This window comes from Bos grunniens, chromosome 7 (genome assembly GCF_055505025.1).
Source record: "Bos grunniens cultivar Pamir isolate PY7600 chromosome 7, Bosgru_T2T1.0, whole genome shotgun sequence".
Lineage (NCBI taxonomy): Eukaryota > Metazoa > Chordata > Mammalia > Artiodactyla > Bovidae > Bos > Bos grunniens.
The window spans coordinates 82,656,632-82,676,018 of record NC_141171.1 but is presented as its reverse complement, the minus strand read 5'-3'; the positions used below and the strand labels follow the sequence as shown (position 1 = coordinate 82,676,018).

Below are 19,387 nucleotides of genomic sequence, written 5' to 3'. Positions count from 1 at the left end.
ATATCTTTAAGTGATCTCAGTTGAAATGTATAGTATGGGCATTAGATGATGAGAAGATCAGAAGTCAAAAAGACCATTAATTCAATATAAAAGTAACTCTCTCTGACATTCATAAACACAACCACACTTCTCAGTTCAGGGGCTCAGTCACATCCAACTGTTTGCAACCCCACGGACTGCAGCATGCCAGGCTTCTCTGTCCATCACCAACTCCTGGAGCTTGCTCAAACTAGTGTCCATCAAGTCCATGATGTCATCCAACCATCTCATCCTCTCTCATCCCCTTCTTCTGCCTTCAATCTTTCCCAGAAACAGGGTCTTTTCCAATGAGTCTTCTCTACTTCTACTAACATCCAAAGGGAATATTTAAGGATTTCTACAAATTTAGCTTCCTGATTCTTCAAAACCAATCATGCATATTCTATGTTAGTGATCCCAAAACAAAGATACTACTGGCTAAATGTAGTATCAATCATAAAATACAGAAGAATCATTTGAATCATGACTCACTGAAGTGAACCAATATTGCCATCAACAAGACATTATTGATACCATAAGACTAGATCAATCCTCTTCTATTCACGATGTTGATGGACTGGAGACACAGTTTGTCCAATAGCATATGAATATGCCACAACACAAAGAGCATGCAGTTACTTTTAGCATATTTTGTACAAAAGCCAATAAAAATTGCCCTCAACCCCATTTTACCATATTTTGAACAGAAAAATAAATGATGACTTTAACTTTCAGATGACATAAAAATCATATTATTCAAGAGTTTATTGGTGTCAGAGAATAATAGAAATCAGGATGTATGGTGAAAGTAGAAACTTAGATGAATTAGACATTGAAACAGGAAACTTGGCAGTACTCACAATTAAAGAATGTGTGTGTGTGTGCACACATGAAAGTTTGTGTCACAACAATCTCATCTTTCTGAGAATGTTGTTTTCCTCGTTTAGATCACTAGAAAATTTCTTGGGGGCTAGCCAGAAAACCAAATGAGAATTCTGCTGGAATACTGAGTATTGGCTAGAGTGGTGATCATAGGCTTTTGCATGATAACTACCATGCTTTGTAAAGTATTGACTTGGCTAGGCTGAAATATATTTCCCAGAATTGCCCTTCATGTCCATTTTCCATTTTGGTGGACTCTATAAGAGATTCTTCTATGGGATTTGAAGACTGCAACTGTTCCCCCTTCCCTGGAACTACTTCAGCTTCTCTGATTCTTGGGCCAGGGTCTAGTTTCAAGGACCCCCAGGTTCTCTGGAATACTATCAAGTTCAGAGATTTGAGAACTGACACGTGTCCTTGTCTATTCCCGCTTGTTCTTGTGACTTGCACCTTGTTCCTGATCCTCCCTATTTCCCTTCCTGTTGCCTGCCCTGAAGACTTCAGGCTTTAGCATCAGACACAAGGACAATAGCATTATAGAGACTACTTAACCAGCTCTCGTGATTGTGTAAGACCAGATTGCTCTAAAAATCCGGATTAATATCTATTTTGTTGATATCTATAATTAGAGATAGCTATAGATAGACATAGTAGATCTATCTCTTAATATCTCATCTATATACTCTAATAGTTCTAATTCTTTGATTGAACCCTAACTGACAAAATAACCACAGAAATTCTGTAACTTCCAAATCAAGCTCTATTAAGCTAGACTTGTTTTAACATTTAACACTCACATACCCATATCATCATCACCATCATCATTTAAGAAGATCTTTAATAGAGACAAAGACCTTGAGAACATATTCACTTTATATATTTCCTGACCTTACTGAATGAGAGATGGAGATGCTCTATTTCATTGTGCTAACTTTAATATATGTAATGTATATAAAAATAATATTTGAAAAGTATCTATTAAACATATTAATTCTTTAACCCAATAATGTAACTTCTGTGCATCTATCCTTTATGAAAAAAGAACCATCACCCCTTCTAATTGTGGTATATTCATACTATAATTTATTATGCAATTACTAAAAAGAATGTTTGCAAAGCAATATATATGTTATGGTCCCATGCTTGTAAAAACTAATAGGTGGAAAGACCTAGCTAAGTATGTGTTTGCATACAATTACAAAGAGCATAGGAAAAGGTGGGTAAAACATCATCACACTGGACTGATAACACTGGTTACTGGAATGGAGTGGCTTTGCTGAGACATTAACATTTTCTTTATACAACATGCCTGTATTGTTTGAATTATAACAAAAAACATGCATTATTTTTATGTTTTTTCCCATTCTACCCAAACTAACTTTGGAAAAACAATAATTTCAATGTGGCTTTGTTCTTCAATACAGAAAGAAAAGAAAATATCACATGTGACTGCTCACATGCCCCCTGCACCTACGTAGCTGACGGACTATATACATGTGAGGAAGGCTATTTCAGAGCCCAAGCTGCACTCCCTGCACACCCTGATTAGGTCAGTTTATACATTTAAACATTTATACTTGCAACTAGATTTGCTTTGAAATTGGTAAGATGTTATTAAAATTGCTAGGAGGATGAAATGGTTGGATGCCATCACCGACTCAATGGACACGAGTTTGAGCAAGCTCTGGGAGTTGGTGATGGACAGGAAAGCCTGGCATGCTGCAGTCCCTGGGGTCACAAAGAGTCAGACATGACTGGCGACTGAACTGAACTGAAGATGTTGTTTAATTTAGTAAATAGTCTCCTACTTATAGTTTTGCTAAACTCTGAAGGTTAGTAATCAAATTGAAAGGAGTAAATCAAACTATGTCATTTTATAAATAACAGTATTTTAAATAAGGGCAACAGGAATGCAGAGATTCCTAATCACAAAGTATTCTGTAAGGGCTGATGTGATAGAGAAAGGGATTAATATGAGTGAGCAAAGAGAGGTTCCTTCCATGCAGAGTCTTCCTGAATTTATTGGAAGGATTTTCTTTCAGTGGCATTAGATCTTGATTATATTTGTAATCAACACCAGAAACAGGCTTGGGAACTTTAATTTTGATTTCCAACTTCTCCAGAAAGGAATAAAAATGTTACTGTTATTATAAAAGGGAACATATTCCATTCGTTTGAACTCTAGAAGGGCTCACTCTCCTTCATTTCACTTTGTCTGGGTTGGAGGAAGTAAGATCCCTCAGCCCAGTTTTCAGGCTATTACTAGATGTATCCCTCCTTTCTCTTGTGGAAAATACGAGTTACATAGGTTTATTAGACTAACATCAATTCATAGAACTTCTGAAGGACAGAATACAGCATTCTTTCCCACCACTGTAAAGATAAAGTCGTTGGGTTCTTATTGATAGAGCCCTTGTAATTAGCAGTCAGCCCTCCCAAAGCCCTGCCCAGACTGTAGGCCATACAGCCAACTCAAACACTTTAAAGAAAGAGTAAGGTATTCCACAGAATATAGCTACCAACCAGAGACTAATCCTTATTCTCTAGGAAAACAGATCTGGCTTTCCACTTAAAGTACATCCATCAAATCTGACCAAGCAAGTTTAGCCTATCTTTTTTAAATGATGCCTGAAAATAGTTTTTCTTTTTCCCTAGCTAACTGCTCTATGACATCATGTCTCTGAGATGTTTGTTTGCTCCCTTCTAAACACAGAGGCCTTCCCTTTCTACCAGCAAGAAATGTTCTAAGCAAAAGGCATCCTTACCCTATTTGCTTCCAAAAAGTAAAAGAAATGATTCTGGGCTTGGTTGAAAAGAGAAACATTTGGCCACTTAAATGAATCATGTCTTCTAAAATATTGACTGAAAATTTAAAACTAAAAACCATGGCAGAAGACTCTGATTATTTCAAAACATCTATGGTTCCTGGACTGACACTAGATTTTCTAGATCCTCTTCTTTATAAAGTTTCATCCCTCACGCCAAATTTTCACAGGAGGAGAGAGAATGAAGAAAGTCAGTTAAAAGAGAAAGCTTTGGGGAACCAGACACCCACGTTCATTTTCTATCATCCGGTATGAGTCAAGAAACAGAATCATCAGTGACTGAGCAATTTATTTTGAATGGCAGAGAAAATGATTTCTAAATGTTAAATTGAAGTACTTCCTTCTTTTAAAGATGTATTAACTGCCTCTGAGCTCACGTGGAGAACGGTGTTTCAATTTTGTGTTGTTTACATGAAGTACCTAAATTTGAAAGAAGACAAAAGAAAACAGCCTGGCTTATCAAATCTTCTTGTGGTGACTTAGATTTAGAAAGGATGAAATTTTGCATTCAAGATATGAAACGATGCCTATTACAGCAGCAAGAAGCAAACCGTAAAATGTGTTTAATGGATTACTCCTAAGTTCCATTTTTGAAAGATCATGGCTCTCTCTATAGCAGTGGTTGATTGGCTTTTGAATACCTTGGGGGAACTTTTAAGGAATGCTGATGCCTTGGTTCTACTCTCAGAGATTCCTAGAGAACTGGGTGAATGTGCAGGGGGCACTTTCATGCACCACCAAGCTTGAGAAATTCTGCTTCAGAACATGCTGGTACAACCTCCCTCATCAGGTTCCAGCCACCCAACTGGGGAGTTATAAGGTGCTTCATGATTCCAGCCACCTCATTTGCTTCGGGTACCTTCAACTGAAAGAGAAATAGAAGCATTCCTAAGAACACTGTGAAAGGGAAACTCTGAAACACCAGAAATTAACAGAGTCAAGTTAATGCAGTTGTAAACTGATAAAAAGGAAGAAGAAAGATGAGTTAAGACACAGAGAGATAAACATATCTTGAAATACGGTGTCTCTTATCTTTCCTTTCAACTTTCTTGGAAGTAGATGTATTCATGTTTTCCTTCAAGCCCCAGAGGAAAGTGGACAAAGGACATTTAAACACGGGAATAAAGCAGGTGCCAAGGGCAGCTGGAGGAGAACTGAGAAATGGTCACAATGGCTCCCGTAGCAGCTGAGAGACCCCTTTCAGAAGTAAGAACTTTGAAAGGGTCAGGATCATGTCCCAGGGCCCTTGCTCTCAAAAGACTCAACTAGCCTTACTGGGTTCCATAGGAGGAAAGCTGCTACCTGGAAGAAGTTCCCATCCCTGAGCTCAGGGGCTCCCCCTGGGTGGCTCAGAGCGTAAAGAATCTGCCTGCAATGCCAGAGACTTGGGTTCTATCCCCGGGTTGGGAAAATCCCCTGGAGGAGGGCTTGGCAATCCACTCCAGTATTCTTGCTGGGGAAATCCCCATGGACAGAGGAGCCTGGTAGGATACAGTCCATGGGTTTTCCAAGAGTCGGACACAACTGAGTTCAAACTGGTCTGGATTGTCAAAGCGGGAACTCTGAGTCACACAAGACAGAAAACACACCATTTTACTTCGACCCAATTAAAACAGAAAAAGTAAAAGGGATGTGACAGAAAACCAGAATATAACAGTCAGGACAGTTTTTGATATTAAGGAAGCTTGGAAGTTCATCCCAAACTCTTCTTCCTTCAAAGAACAGTCAACAACCTTGTTATAAAAACACATCTGTTATGCAAACTGACTTTGGAAGGTACATGCCGATTATATACATTCTTTCCACCACTAGTCTTCTGAGACTTACAGTTGTTAATGTAAAATATCTTCCAAAAAAGAAACTGGCATTTTTCTAACTCCATTACCAATTTTCCTAATTGTAGATAATTTTGAAATTGGAATAATTACAAATGATAGTCATGTTGCAAGGCAGCATACTCTTTTTCAAGACGAAGAGAAACTCTCTTTGTATTAACAAGGATCTAAATGAGAGTTGATATGTTTCTGTTCCCTTTATTCTAATATGGTCTTTAATACTCAACAATTTATCACTGAGCATCTGTGTGCCATGCCCAGAGCCAGCTCCAGGGATTACAGTGAGGAGTAATATCTGATCTTTATGACAAACAGGTCAGTGGGTGAAACAGACACAGATACCACTAGCTGTGTAGTAGGGGTTATGCGGACAGTATGCACAAAATCTTTAGAGCACAGACTCAGAAGCCACTTAAGAACACAGGTAGCTGAGTGTGTGTGTGTGTGTGAGAGAGAGAGGGAGAGGGAGAGAGAGAGAGAATATCCCCAAATGATTGACAATTTGGGAGAGACTGCCTACAATGAGATCTATTTGTTTGTCTCCTTCTCTAAGAATTGTTAGCACAACTCACTTTTTAGGGCCACAATGACCCTAAAAATGGCAGGTCTAATCACCAGTGTTTTGCTTACTTCCTTAGGCCCCACGGACAACCGTTACCACTGAGAACATCTATTAAATTTGATGTCAGAAGCCTCAACATATACTTGGTTCGTTTTTGCTTGCTGGTAAACATTAACCAGCTGGTGAGCCTTGACTGTGATTTCCATGTACAATAGCACATAACTGTATGTTCTCTTAAACACTCAGCACCACCTTCCTTTCTTGTCTATTTCTTAATCTCTGGGTTCCTCAAATGTTTTTTTTATACAAAATGTACAAAACCTTTACAATGATGCAATACCTACTTTTCAAATATTTAAAGCCACAGAACTCTTTTCTTCAAGCAAAGTCTTATGAGGGAGATAAATACGCAAAACAAATTAAAGCAGGGCCCCGTGGTTAGAGGGGAGAGGCAGTTTACAGCCCTGTTTGCACGGATTCCACCCCAGGTCTTTGTTCTTTAGCTGCTGTTTCCTTTCCCTCCCAGGCGCCTACCTGAGGCTCTCTGAAAAGGTCTTCAGGCTCCTCAAGACACAGTTGGAAGGCAACTGTTTTAAGGAGAACAGATTTTTCATGCGAGGCATTTAGTAACATCTCTGTGGTTGAGTCTGACTGGAGTGGAGTGTCGGGCATTAAACCAGGTCCCCCAAAGGAGCCAAGCTGGGCACAAACTTGGCACATCCCTGAAACTTAAAAACGCTTCCTCATCTCCACCATCATGTCCTTACGAGTTGCTTTAAAGATTTAACAAAAAGCTTGCAAAACTAATCTGCAAACTTCAAGCACTATTCAAGTATAGGAACTACTGAAAATGTGTGCCTTTTTCCCTTGATTTAACGAGGGTACAGTGAAAACAACTTTAGCCACAGAAAGGTCTGCATTCCCATCTGGCTCCACGATTCACCAAATATGTGACTCTGACAGTAATTTTCCTAGCCCCTCAGTTTCCTCATTTTCAAAAATGGAAGTGGTGATACCAAATAGGGTTATTGTGGAAGTTAAATCACAACAGAAGTCCCTACCTAGCCTGAATGCCTGTAGACCCTAGATAAATGTTCATCAGATCCAGATGCCCTACACTGCAGCAAATATATTACCAATTGTCTCACCTGAAAAATGGTGCTATATAAATGCAAATTTACTCACTCAGCACAATCACATATACTCATCAGGATATGCCTTTTCATACCTTTCTTCCTTAAAAGCTATTACACCTACTTCTTTGCTCTGTATAGCAACTGCCCTTAGAACTTAATGAGCAAAATTTTTCATTTCTGAGCCTTTTTCTCTTTTTGATAGAAAGAGCTCATTTGGTTAAAGGTGATTTGATGAAAGTTTACAGTCACATTAAAATGTAGAAATGACTATATTCAGTTCTTTAAAACTAGGAGAACATTTGCTGTTTTTTCTCTTGAATCACTGTTGTTGCTATTTGGTCACTAAGTCCTGTCTGGCTCTTTGCAACCCCACAGACTGCAGCACTTCAGGCTTCCCTGTCCTTCACTATCTCCTGGAATTTGCTCAAACTCATGTCCATTGAGTCAGTAATGCCATCCAACCATTTCATCCTCTTTCTCCCCCTTCTCCTGTCTTCAATCATTCCCAGCATGAAGGTCTTTTCCAATGAGTCAGCTCTTGAGTCATTACTTTAATAACGTATATTTTGTATTATATATGAGACATTTCTGTATTTTCCATACCTTATTGACAATAGGCCATCATGGGAATCTTAGAAAAAGGAACAAAAGAACCAGAGAAAGACCACCCTGCTATCTAACTCTTCTTTTATTTGTTTGATGACTATTTTTGAAATCTTGTAATATGTGAAATACATATCTTGCCAAATCTGTATATATTTTGTCACTTCCAATAAGAAATTGGATCTCACATCTGTTTCTGTTTTGAGAATACATCACTTTTTTTTTTTTTAAGCAGACATGTGAAAATCAGAAAATGAAGGGATCAGAAATCTGTGCAGAGAATTTGAGTTGGACGTTGGGGGTGGAGGGGTCATCCTGTGGATTCACAGAAGTCCTTGATCTGGTGGATGTTTAACTATTCCAGCCTCCTCTCACTGCTCTATTCAGGACATTTTGAGCACTGAGCCTATCTCATCTGAGAAACTCACTGACTCTTCCAAAAAACCAGAAGGAACTTATTTAACAAGTTACAATCCCATGCCACTTAAAATAGTGTGACGTTAATTCTAATTCAATTAAAATCAGTGATCGTTTATTGAAAACTAACCTTATTAGTTCTGGTTGGGGGAAGAGAGAATTCTTACTCCATTCCACTTAGAAAAACCAAATTGATGAGACAAGACATGGCTTTAGCATAATTCATAGTTTCTGGGGAACAACTCTGGTGCTCATAATAAGCCAAAGGTTGGAGATGCAATACATTAAATGCCACAGAGTATACCAGGAACGACAAAAATCGCTGTATAAAGCAACAAAGGTGGAGTTGATAGAAAATGATCATAATACATAGGAAAGTAAGTCGACTTCCTTGGCAAGCACTCTGTTACACTGCATATACACCATTGTCTTTGCAGTGATGTTCAGTGGAATAGTCATCAATAAAAAGGACACAAATGCTTTCTTTATTCCTGGAAGAAGTGGGGATATAGGTGGGCCTGGGAATTATCAGTAGCCTTTAAAAAACAAACTTCCCCCAAATCTGCCTCCTCTGCAGGGAGGTGGGGTTGTAGGAATGAATGTGCTCTTGGTCCTCAGTCCCCAGGGGATGACAGTCACCCTACCCCTGCCCTGCCCATCACTGAAGGGTGCTTCAGGAAGGACACACAATGTACTGTTGAGTTTGATTGTCTTTGGTTCCAGAACCTAGAATATTCTCTTAATTCCAAAATTCATGGTTTAGAAAAAAGCAAAATAATATGATTCAAAATGATTTAAGTTATATTTCTTTTTTCAAAGATAAAAAGAGACAACTTCACACTGTTTTTCTTAGCTGTTGGCTTATTTATGCCTCCCTGGTGGCTCAGATGGTAAAGAATCTGCCTGCAGTGCAGGAGACCTGGGTTTGATCCATGGGTCAGGAAGATGCCTGGAGAAGGGAATGACAACCCACTTCAGTATTCTTGCCTGGAAAATCCTGTGGACAAAGGAACCTGGCAGGTTATAATCCATGGGGTCTCAAAAGAGTCAGACACAACTGAGAGACTAACACTTTCACTTTTTTTTAAACTTTATGTATGCCTCACAACACCCTGAAGCAAAAAAGCAAAAAAAAAAAAAAACCAGAGAAAATCACTTTATCAACTCCAAATGCCCAGAACAGAGACTCTTGCACTTGAATCTGGTTATGTGTCCATCTAATCCAGTTACACAATTGCGGTTAGGGTCGGGGGAGTCCACCCCCGTGGGCCCCACAACTCAGAGAAAGTGAGGTGGGTATCAAGTTGGGCAGACACCATAAGCACTATGGGAATGCATGCATGTTCGGTTGCTCAGTTGTACCTGACTCTTCTTGACCTCATGGACTGTAGCCTGCCAGGCTCCTCTGTCCATGGGATTTTTCAACAGGAATACTGGAGTGGGTTGCCATTTCCTCCTCCAGGGGATCTTCCCAATCCAGAGATCGAACCCCTGTCTCCTGCACTGGCAGGCAGACTCTGCCACTGAAACACAGGGAAGCCCATAACACTATCTACTGCTTGTTAAATTGCCTCCAGGCTCTGCAGAGATCTGTAGGTCAGTCCTATTATTTATTTATGCGCTACCTTCTCCCAAAATGAATTCTCAATGGTGTAGAAAATGATCATATGAGCAGAAGAGGGCAATTAGAATTGTTTTAAAAATAGATTTGTATGAAATAATAATGAAATGTAAAGGACTCTTTCGAGTTCCTAGGTAATTCATCAGCTAATGCAATTATATGCTAAATTTACATCTGAGCCCCCCAGCAGCCAAGATAACAGGAAAACTCGAATGATTATAGAATTCTCTTGTCCAGAAAAAGAATTAATCAAAGGAAAAGCATTTTTTTGTCCAGGCACTGAACTCTAGAAAGAATTCATAAACTAGGTACTTAGTAAAGAGATAGTACATGAAATAATAGAAAATGACTTCTATTATAGTTTTATAAATCATTCTTCAAATGGCTGTTTCTATTTCATTTCTGTGGAAGCTAAAGGAATAACATTAAACTTTAACTCAATAAACGTATGAAGGTAAAAGATTAATGTGGTTCAGCTTGCAAACACCTGTGGGGACGCATGATTTTTAGATTGCAACTTGTTCTGAGGTCTGTACCAGGTCTGAGCCAGCCTGAAAGATAGGCTAAGAGGTATGTAGTAACTCTCTAAACAAAGAGAGATATAATATTACATCCTCCAATTATTTTAAAATACTGCTTATATTATAGAAGCATGTAGACATCATAATTTGAAAAAATAAAACTTCACATTGCCACCACCCAGTGACTACTGCTATAAATTCTTAAGCACTTCTCCTTAAGATATTTCTGCACATGTTGTTATTTATCTTTTTGCCAACTTGATTTTTTTCCCTGATCACTAATCTTCATCTTTCCCTTTTAAGAAATTTTCATTGCAACCAATACTGAGTCCACATTCACATTGACCCAATTGTTCCTAAAATACTTTCACAGGTGGTCTATCCAAACCAGGATCCAAGAAGATTTATTTCATCTGGTTATTAGGTTCCTTAGGTCTTTTATTCAAGCACGGTCTTTCTATTATGACCTCAATTTGTTGACAGGACAGGGCAAGTAGTCCAGCAAAGTGTCTCATCTTGCAGGCTTGTCTGGTTATTCAGATAATCTAGTTGGGGGTCAGGGGATGGAAAAAAACAAAAGACCTAGACGCCTTCTCCCCTGGTTCCTGGTTTAGCCCTGGAGAGAGCCGTGGTGTGGGTGCCCACTGCTCTGGGAGATTGTATGTCGCAGATGGGTTAGTCTGGGCACTGGCTGGCAGAGGAGTGTCTCCTCTCTTGAGTTTGTGATTAGAAAACTGTAGTCAGAGGAAAGCGGGGTGGGGCAGGCAATGGGCCAGGACTGAAGCAGGATCTTGGTCGAGAGCTGTTTACTGGACCATGTATTAATATATCTTTTATAAAATGTGAATCAGTGGCCATGCCGACCAGAGTCTGGCTTTCAGCACTACTGTTAAAAAGAACAACCAGCTCATCTGAGGGGCAAAGTCACATTGCAGTGGTCCTGGGAAAGGAAGGAACTGCCCTCTCTGTGTGAGTTAATGTTTGCATTTCATAGTAACCTTTTCACAAGGGGATAATTCATTCAAGGGTGGTAACTGGTTCATCTCTGAGTCTGCAATATGTGACACAGTCCCTGGTCCATTAAGGGTCAGACTTTGGGGAGTGTCTGACATCCTTAAACATATAATCCAGAGGAGCTATTCAGTACTGACTTAGATCCAAGCAAGAGAGGCAACTTCTGTAAAGGGCTCTGCCTCTGTCTCCTGCCATCAACCCCCGCCCAGTGGGATGAGGCTTTCTTTGGGACTGAGCAGTGTACCCACTCAGGGCCCTTTCCTTGTTTCTAGACTATGCTGTAGATACACAGACCCTGGAATTCACAGCACAAATGGTGCCAAATGTTTTTTGAAGGACCTGAGTCAAACTCTCTGCAGGTCTAATCTCTTGAGAAGCCCCCTGAGCCGATAATATATACACCCCTAGGCCTGGAGGCTGGTCATGGGATGACTCCTTGCAGGGGATGTGGATGGAGCTTGGACCAGAGGGCTAGGTTGTCTGAGATTTGGAAGGGAGCTGGCTTGAAAAAGAAGTGGGACCAGGTGTGGAGAGAGGTAAGCAGAGTCTGACCCAGCTTCCCCTATACTCCACATCCCAGCTGGAAACTCTGAGGAGTCTTGAGTTCTAACCTGGCTTTCCACCTTGTAATCAAGGTGCATTTGTTAAGGTAGGAGGCCAGGATATTTTATTCGAGTATTTTCCCTTGATGTATTATGTTTAAATATTTAGACAAATGATATAGGAACTCTGTACTCTTGTTCCAGACCTGCAATCACTAGGAATGAGCCAGTCACTACTTCTTGCTGAAGGAAGTACTCTATAAAGATAACTGTTTTTGTTTTTTTTTCTCCTACTTTTTGCATAAAGTACTTTCAGTCAACCAATCCACTGCTCCTGAGTGATGGAGCAAGAAGTCAACTGAATTCAAGGGAATTTTTCACAGCTCTCATGTTCCTCTCTGAGATCCTTATTATGGGGCCTTATTATTAGTGAACCAAAGTCGAGTCTCAGAAATAACTCATGGACCATCCACTGCTTCTTCTCCTGCTCACCTTTAATCATTATAATACTCTTTTCTACCTCTACCAGTATAGTATCAGAATTATAAGAAAATGGATCTTAATTTCACTGACTTAATGTCCCTTGTGGGACTTACCAGGTGGCTCAATGGTAACGAATCCATCTGCCAAGCAGAAGACATGGGTTTGATCCCTGGGTTGGGAAGATCCCCTGGAGGAGGAAATGGCAACCCACTCCAGTATTCTTGCCTGGAGAATCCCCATGGACAGAGGAGCCTGGTGGGCTGTAGTCCATGGGTTGCAGAGAGCTGGGCATGACTTAGCGACTGAACACCAACAATGTCACTTGTAGTAGACAAGAATTGGAAGCATGAAGATGTCATTATTTTGTTTTTGTTATTGCTACTATTACGTATCTATTTCAGTGCCTTAGCTCTCCATTAAAAGCTAGAGCCCCAAACTGACAAAAGACCAATTTTGGAAGAAACATCAAATAATTAACAGACATCAAACAGATGTTTAGGAAGTCATACACTAGAGAAATGCTTTTGCAAAAGAGAATGGAGAAATAAACATTTCTATCTTGTCAGCTATATAGTTACTGAAAGAAAAATGAAAATATTCTTTCTTCTATAAGCAGGAAAGTTTTTCAACCTGAATTACCCAGCTCAGCCATATCAGAGACACTTCCTATAATAAATGTGTAAGGAAAAAAGATCATGTGCCAGCAAAATTGGATCCTTACTGTGAAATGTATTTATACAGTATAAGTGAGGTCAGAACAAAATAACTCAGGGAATGGAGGGAAAGTTTCCTTTGAAGTGTTCTGAGATTAAGAGAAGCTCCAGTACCCAGATGGAAGTGCCATTCGCTTTGCGTTTTCCATTTCTCTCTTTCTCTCTACTAAGACAAACTATCACAGTGGCCCTCAGACCTATATTTTATAAGAAGACTCATAAGTGAAAACATCCGAATCTTGGGAACCTGATCCCCGTTACCGGTTGTATGTTTCCAAAAGGGCATTTAAAGACACCATTGTTTGTTCCCAGTGACTAGTTAATTGCATTCTGATTTGGTAATTGCAAACAGATCCCAGTGTCTCAGCTTTTCTATAAGCATAGCAATCTTTAATATGATGGAACCAAAGTTATACTCACAAGTTCCCAAAGAGGTTTGTATTAGACACTCAGATGCTTTTCTGCTCTTCTATTGTTAATGTTAGATCTAGGGCTTTTTTTCCCCTTAACCTTTAACAATGGTCATTATTGATTCAATGTTGATTTGGTCTATAGAGAAATTGCCCAAAGATGGTGGCAGAAAAGACCACAAAATGTTCCTATTATTTTATTTCATACTATAGGTTATTTACCTTTACATGCATGCCAGACGTAGAGAAAGAAAGGCTACCCACAAGAAATGGAAGTGTTTTCTTCCTGAATTGGAATGATCGGGGAATTATGAGCTGTCTTTGGAAACTCTACTTCTTCTAAGAGGGCAACTGGTCATCATATTTGTAGCATATTTAAGATGGAGACAGATTATTAGTTGAATTAGTAGGATTCTGAGCAGGATGCAACCAGTGCTAAAAGTAAAGAAGCTCTACACAAAAATAAAAACAATGAACTATGGATAACATGTGGCAAAACGGATGAAACAAACAGACATTATGGGCTTCCCAGGTGGCACTAGTGGTTATGAATACGCCTGCCAATGCAAGAGATGCAAGAGATGCGGGTTCAGTCCCTGAGTAGGGAGGATTTCCTGGAGGAGGCCATGGCAGTGCACTCCAGTATTCTTGCCTGGAGAATCCCATGGACAGAGGAGCCTGGCAGGCTACAGTTCCTGGGGTCACAAAGAGTCGGACATGACTAGAGAGACTCAGCACAGACATTATGTTGAGCAAAAGGGCTACACATAAAAGCCTACATACTACGTGATTCATTATATGATGTTCGGAAACAGGCAAAATCATCTATGGTGTTGAAGTCAGAGAGCGGTTATCTCAGGGGTAAGGGTTGGACCTGCCTGGGAAGAGCATGAAGGAAACATCTGGAGTATGGAAATGTTTTAAATTTGCTCTTGGTGGTAGTTACCTAGGTCTGTACATAAGTAAAATGTTATCAAGGTGTATAATCCTAAAATCTGTGAGTTCTGTACACTTGACTATATGAATATTTGACTAATTAAAAAATGAAGAGAGGAGACAACTAACTGCAGTTAGTCTCCTTTCTCAAGATCCTGCTCTGCTTTATTTGTATTTTTTATTTTTTGCTCTGCTTTATTTAGTTTCCTTCATCTCTTGTTCTCTCATATGTTTTTCCTTCCTGTTTTTACATAGAAGGTGATTGGAGATTGAAGAATCATCTGAGTTCATGAGAGGACAAATGGGTTTCGAACCTTATTGAATTTGGTGCGAATCCAAACCAAACTCAGAATTTCCTTAAGGATGCAAGTAGAAAAGGACAAAATAAGATTAGCTAATATTTGTTAATCACTTTATAGTTTAAGAAACTTTTCCATGTTTATTGTCTCATTTGATCATGAAATAACACTAGAAAATATTAATATGCATTCATGCTCCCATTCTACAGATTTAAAAAATCTCAGCTTGGAAAGTTAAAATGACAAAGTCTGCACAGTCAGTAAGTGGTAGAGCGCTTACTGAAACCTAGATTTAATGACTCTGATTCAGGAGATCCATGAACTTGGATAGGAAAACCAATTTATATCTTTATGCTATAATTCCTAACTAAGCATTTCTGTCCATTTTAAATGTATGCAACAAATTTCAGTAGCATTCATAGTTCCTATAACTATCACTTTCAGTCAGCTTGGGTTGCCAAAACAGATTACCATAGACACGATGAAAGTTAAGAATCTCTGCCTCAGACCTGTGCTTTTTCTACTATGTGATCATTTCACACTGTTTAGGAATAACAGGAACACATTTAGGAAAACTTGGCTTGAAAGGAAAGTAAAAATTCATGATCTGTATCATTCGGTTTCTCCAACTATTGCCTAAGAACTGGGTGAGATGTTTACAAAAACCTTTTTCTTCTAGGTCTCTGCAATGCTAGGATCCACCCAAGCCAAGCATAGTCCATGTTACAACCTCCCTCCATGGTAGTTGAAGGTGCAGCCAACACAATTTTATGTGTCTAAGGTTAGTCAAAATAGCTAAATAAAAAGTGGTATACTCTGTCTGATTAGGCATAACTCTTTTGTAAGCTAAATGATATTAGTCCTGACTGCCTAGAAATAGCAAAGGATAGTTTTTTTATCAGCCTAGGATTGAGGACACTGTGCACAAAGGATCTTGACATCTGTACTGATGGTTGTGTTACCATCAGCAGATCAGGGTTTGATCAATACTTTGCAGAATCATGTGATTTATACAAAGAAGTTTGCCATCACTACCATCTCCCAAGTATTAATGCAAAAAAGATAATAATAATTCTCAATCTTTATAATAGGAAGTACAAAGCACAATTTTTAAATGAATCAAATGCTATTGCCCCAGTTATGTATGTGATAGAATGAAAACAAAAGTGGCTAGTCTGTAGAAAAATGTCTTAAAATATTTAAAAATAAAGGTGATCGAACCAGTAGCAGGTGCCCAAATGCCTAATTCCACATCTCTTTCTTTTTGCTTTATCGAACAAAAAAGGGTTAAAAGTATTGGGCACTTTTAAATGATTAAAATACATTTACAGTGAAATACTGTCTTAAAAATAAAAATAAAACCAAAAGTAATATTGTCAAATCTATAACTTAATTATTCCCTCATTTTTCAGGATAGTGAAGTGTGATGGTTAAGTGTGGAGTTTGGAGGTTTATTAAGCCCTAGTTCAATCACTCCCTAGCTCTGTGATTCTGAACAAGTTTCTAAACCTTTCTGGGTCTAAGTTTTCTCACAGTAAATTATAGCTTTAATACCTCTCTTAAAACACTGCACACAGTAAGTATTTGACAGTGTTAACCATTGTAAACCATGTAAATCTCTGGAAACAAATAAAAATTATGTTTAATTTTTGTCTTACATATAAATAGAATTTTGTATAGGGTCTTTTATATTTTTGCCATAGTTCATCCTTCAAAATAGAAGGCCAGATGGCTAACATTAGACTCTTAGTACACTGAATAAAATATTTAATTCCCAGAAGGGAGGACATTTACAAAAATCTGAAAACTTCATCATTTCCCACTATTCAAAACAAATTTTAGGAGTGATAAATTACCAAAAGTATATGATCCATTCTGCCTATCGATAAGAAATCACTTAGCTGTCCTGGATATTATAAGTATAATCATCTTGCCCTTTGAATTATTTTTCTATGGCCACAAAGAGACCAGTCACAAATCCTGAGCAGCATACAACAATTAGCATTAATTGCTCACACATCTAGGGCCGGCAGCTAAGCAAGCATCCCTGTGATCCAGGCAGGGTTCACTCGCGTGTCTGGTGTTGGCTAGCTAATGGCTGATCTAATAGCTGTGGCAAGGGTGACTCTGATGACTCAGCTCAACTCCACATGGATCTTATCATCCCAGTTAGCGCAGACATGATGTCGTCATGGTGACAGCAGAGAACAAAGGCCCAAGCACAAATGTGCTAACACCTTTCCAAGTCTCTGCTTGGTCTTATCTTCTAAATCCTGCCAGCCGAAGGCCTTAATCAAGAAGCAAGGATATATACTTCACCTCCACATGCAAAGTCACACGGCAAAGGACCGGGGCCTAAGGGAGGGTGAAGATCGGAGACCACTAATGCTACCAGGCTGCCACATCCAAGCACAGGTGTGGATCATCGCCACAGAGTCTACCAAGCTAATAGAATTCACATCTTAGGCCAGTAACTTTTATGCATCATAATACATTAATGTATACATGCTTTGCTCTTTGAATGCCATCTTATACCACCATCTCCCTTTTCTAAACTTATCAATTTATCAGACAATTTGTCTCATCTGAATTACTGTTTCCATTCCTTCTTTTTTTCCCCCCCTGGAATAAATGTAAGCTCTATTACCGATCTAATAATATAACATATACATTTTTCTCTTTGTTATAGTTGTGCCACTGTTGACTGCCACTGAAATGTTTAAATTTTGCACAAGTCAAATTGAAGTGTATGTAAAACCCAAATTTATGATGAGTACCTAAGGGCAAATATATCTTCTGTAAGTTTTTACTGTTATGAAAAAGAGCTGTGATTGATGATATATACTAGTCTTTCCTGGTCATGATTGTCGCTTATATTTATATTCTTCTATAAATACTTCAAATCTGCCTAGAAACTGATCCACAGCTGACTTTTGTAACATCGCCATGTTTCTTGTGCATGATGACATAGCTAGCAAAACTTTCACTCAAAAATTCATGAATGATAAACATCCTTGTCCTCATGGCATATTCCAGCCAGTGGTTTTTACTATTTCCCTCTACATGGGTTTGCAAAAGTCAAAAATTTCACCATTCTCTAAATCTTACATCATGTTCTATCATATTTGGCATCTATGACATTCCTAGTGACTTAACAATGATGATAGCCACAATAAAATCCTGAAGGAGGCAATTGATAACTTCTTTGAACTTCTTTCTGAATGTTGAAATAAGAAGGTGGTTTTGGAATTGTTAATTTCCCCTCAAATTCATCTTTTCCCCTCTTTTCTCCTTGTAACATTAGAGACCATTTAGATCTTTTATTCTCAGTTCTTGTTACATCGTTAATCTATCTCACTAAAAATATGTCCTATCTCACTAAAAATATGTCTGCCTCTGAGAAACCTCTTGCAGAGGAAGAATGTCAACAGTAAAAGTCAAGTTTTCCAGAAATATCAAATGTATATGTCCACATTATAGGCCTGTTACAAAAACTCAGAGTATCATACACTTGGTTAGAGTTTAAAATGCTACGAGCAATGACAGGAAATAAGATATGATATTTGACAGCCTTTGTTCTATTTTTCTTCTCCATCTCTTCACTTTGCTTTCATTAATGTCTGCAATGAATACTTAATACTTTATATATTAATCAGAAGGAAATACGTCTGCTTTGTTTGTACTGACTCTCTTTTTTTTTTTTTTTAACGCCTCCGCCCGAAGCTGAGCGTGCCCCCCGGGAACCACAGCCACCCGCCCTCCAGGCTCTACGTCCTCGTCGCAGCGCCTGAGGGAGCCGCCGACTCCAAGAGCCGGAGCGCCGGCGACCCCGTCCCCGTCTTCGCCACTGTACTGACTCTCTTCCTTGCTAAATCTTTTTCTTTCATTTCCTCATATGAGTCACAGTTCTTCCATTCTTTTACAGTACATGTAAATCCTAAAATTATTTGTTTCCTATGGTTCTTGAAAGAACTCTTGTCTGCCTTTTTCCTTTTCTTTTCTTTAGGCTGCCATGGAAAGCAGCCTTACTGACTTACAGAGAGTTAGGTCTTATCCTTTCTGTTTTCAATTCAACCGAAAGCTTCACTGGCTGGAAGGAGAATAACAAAAAACTGTTTTATTTCTGTCTAATTAGTATGTGTGCTTTTATTTCATTTCCCTCATATTTACTTCTATTGTAAAATAGTCTGCTTGCTGTATCAAATTTTTCTATAAATGGTGGGTTTGAAAGACAACCAGCAGCAGTTACAGGCTGATATAGGAACCTCTTTTGCCTTAAATTAAAAGACTTCAGAAACCCAAAACAAAAGGCTAGGTGGATAACGTTCAGAGTGGAGCTGATGGGTCATGAATGTTATCAGCTATCAGGTTTTAGGACCAAGTAAGGCTTCGTGGAAGTGAGAAATAGATTTAAGGGCCTAGATCTGATAGATAGAGTGCCTGATGAACTATGGAATGAGGTTCATGACATTGTACAGGAGACAGGGATCAAGACCGTTACCATAGAAAAGAAATGCAAAAAAGCAAAATGGCTGTCAGGGGAGGCCTTACAAATAGCTGTGAAAAGAAG

The 19,387-nt window shown here is 38.9% G+C and overlaps 1 long non-coding RNA gene across 1 annotated transcript; it reads left to right on the top strand.

Moving 5' to 3' along the window:
* Positions 1-9,934: 9,934 nt before the first annotated feature.
* LOC147369894 (uncharacterized) lies at positions 9,935-18,948 on the top strand. The gene is made up of 4 exons (XR_015168623.1): positions 9,935-11,389; positions 15,497-15,598; positions 16,987-17,232; positions 18,541-18,948. It is a non-coding gene; the product is annotated as an uncharacterized LOC147369894 (long non-coding RNA).
* The last annotated feature ends 439 nt before the right edge of the window (positions 18,949-19,387 follow it).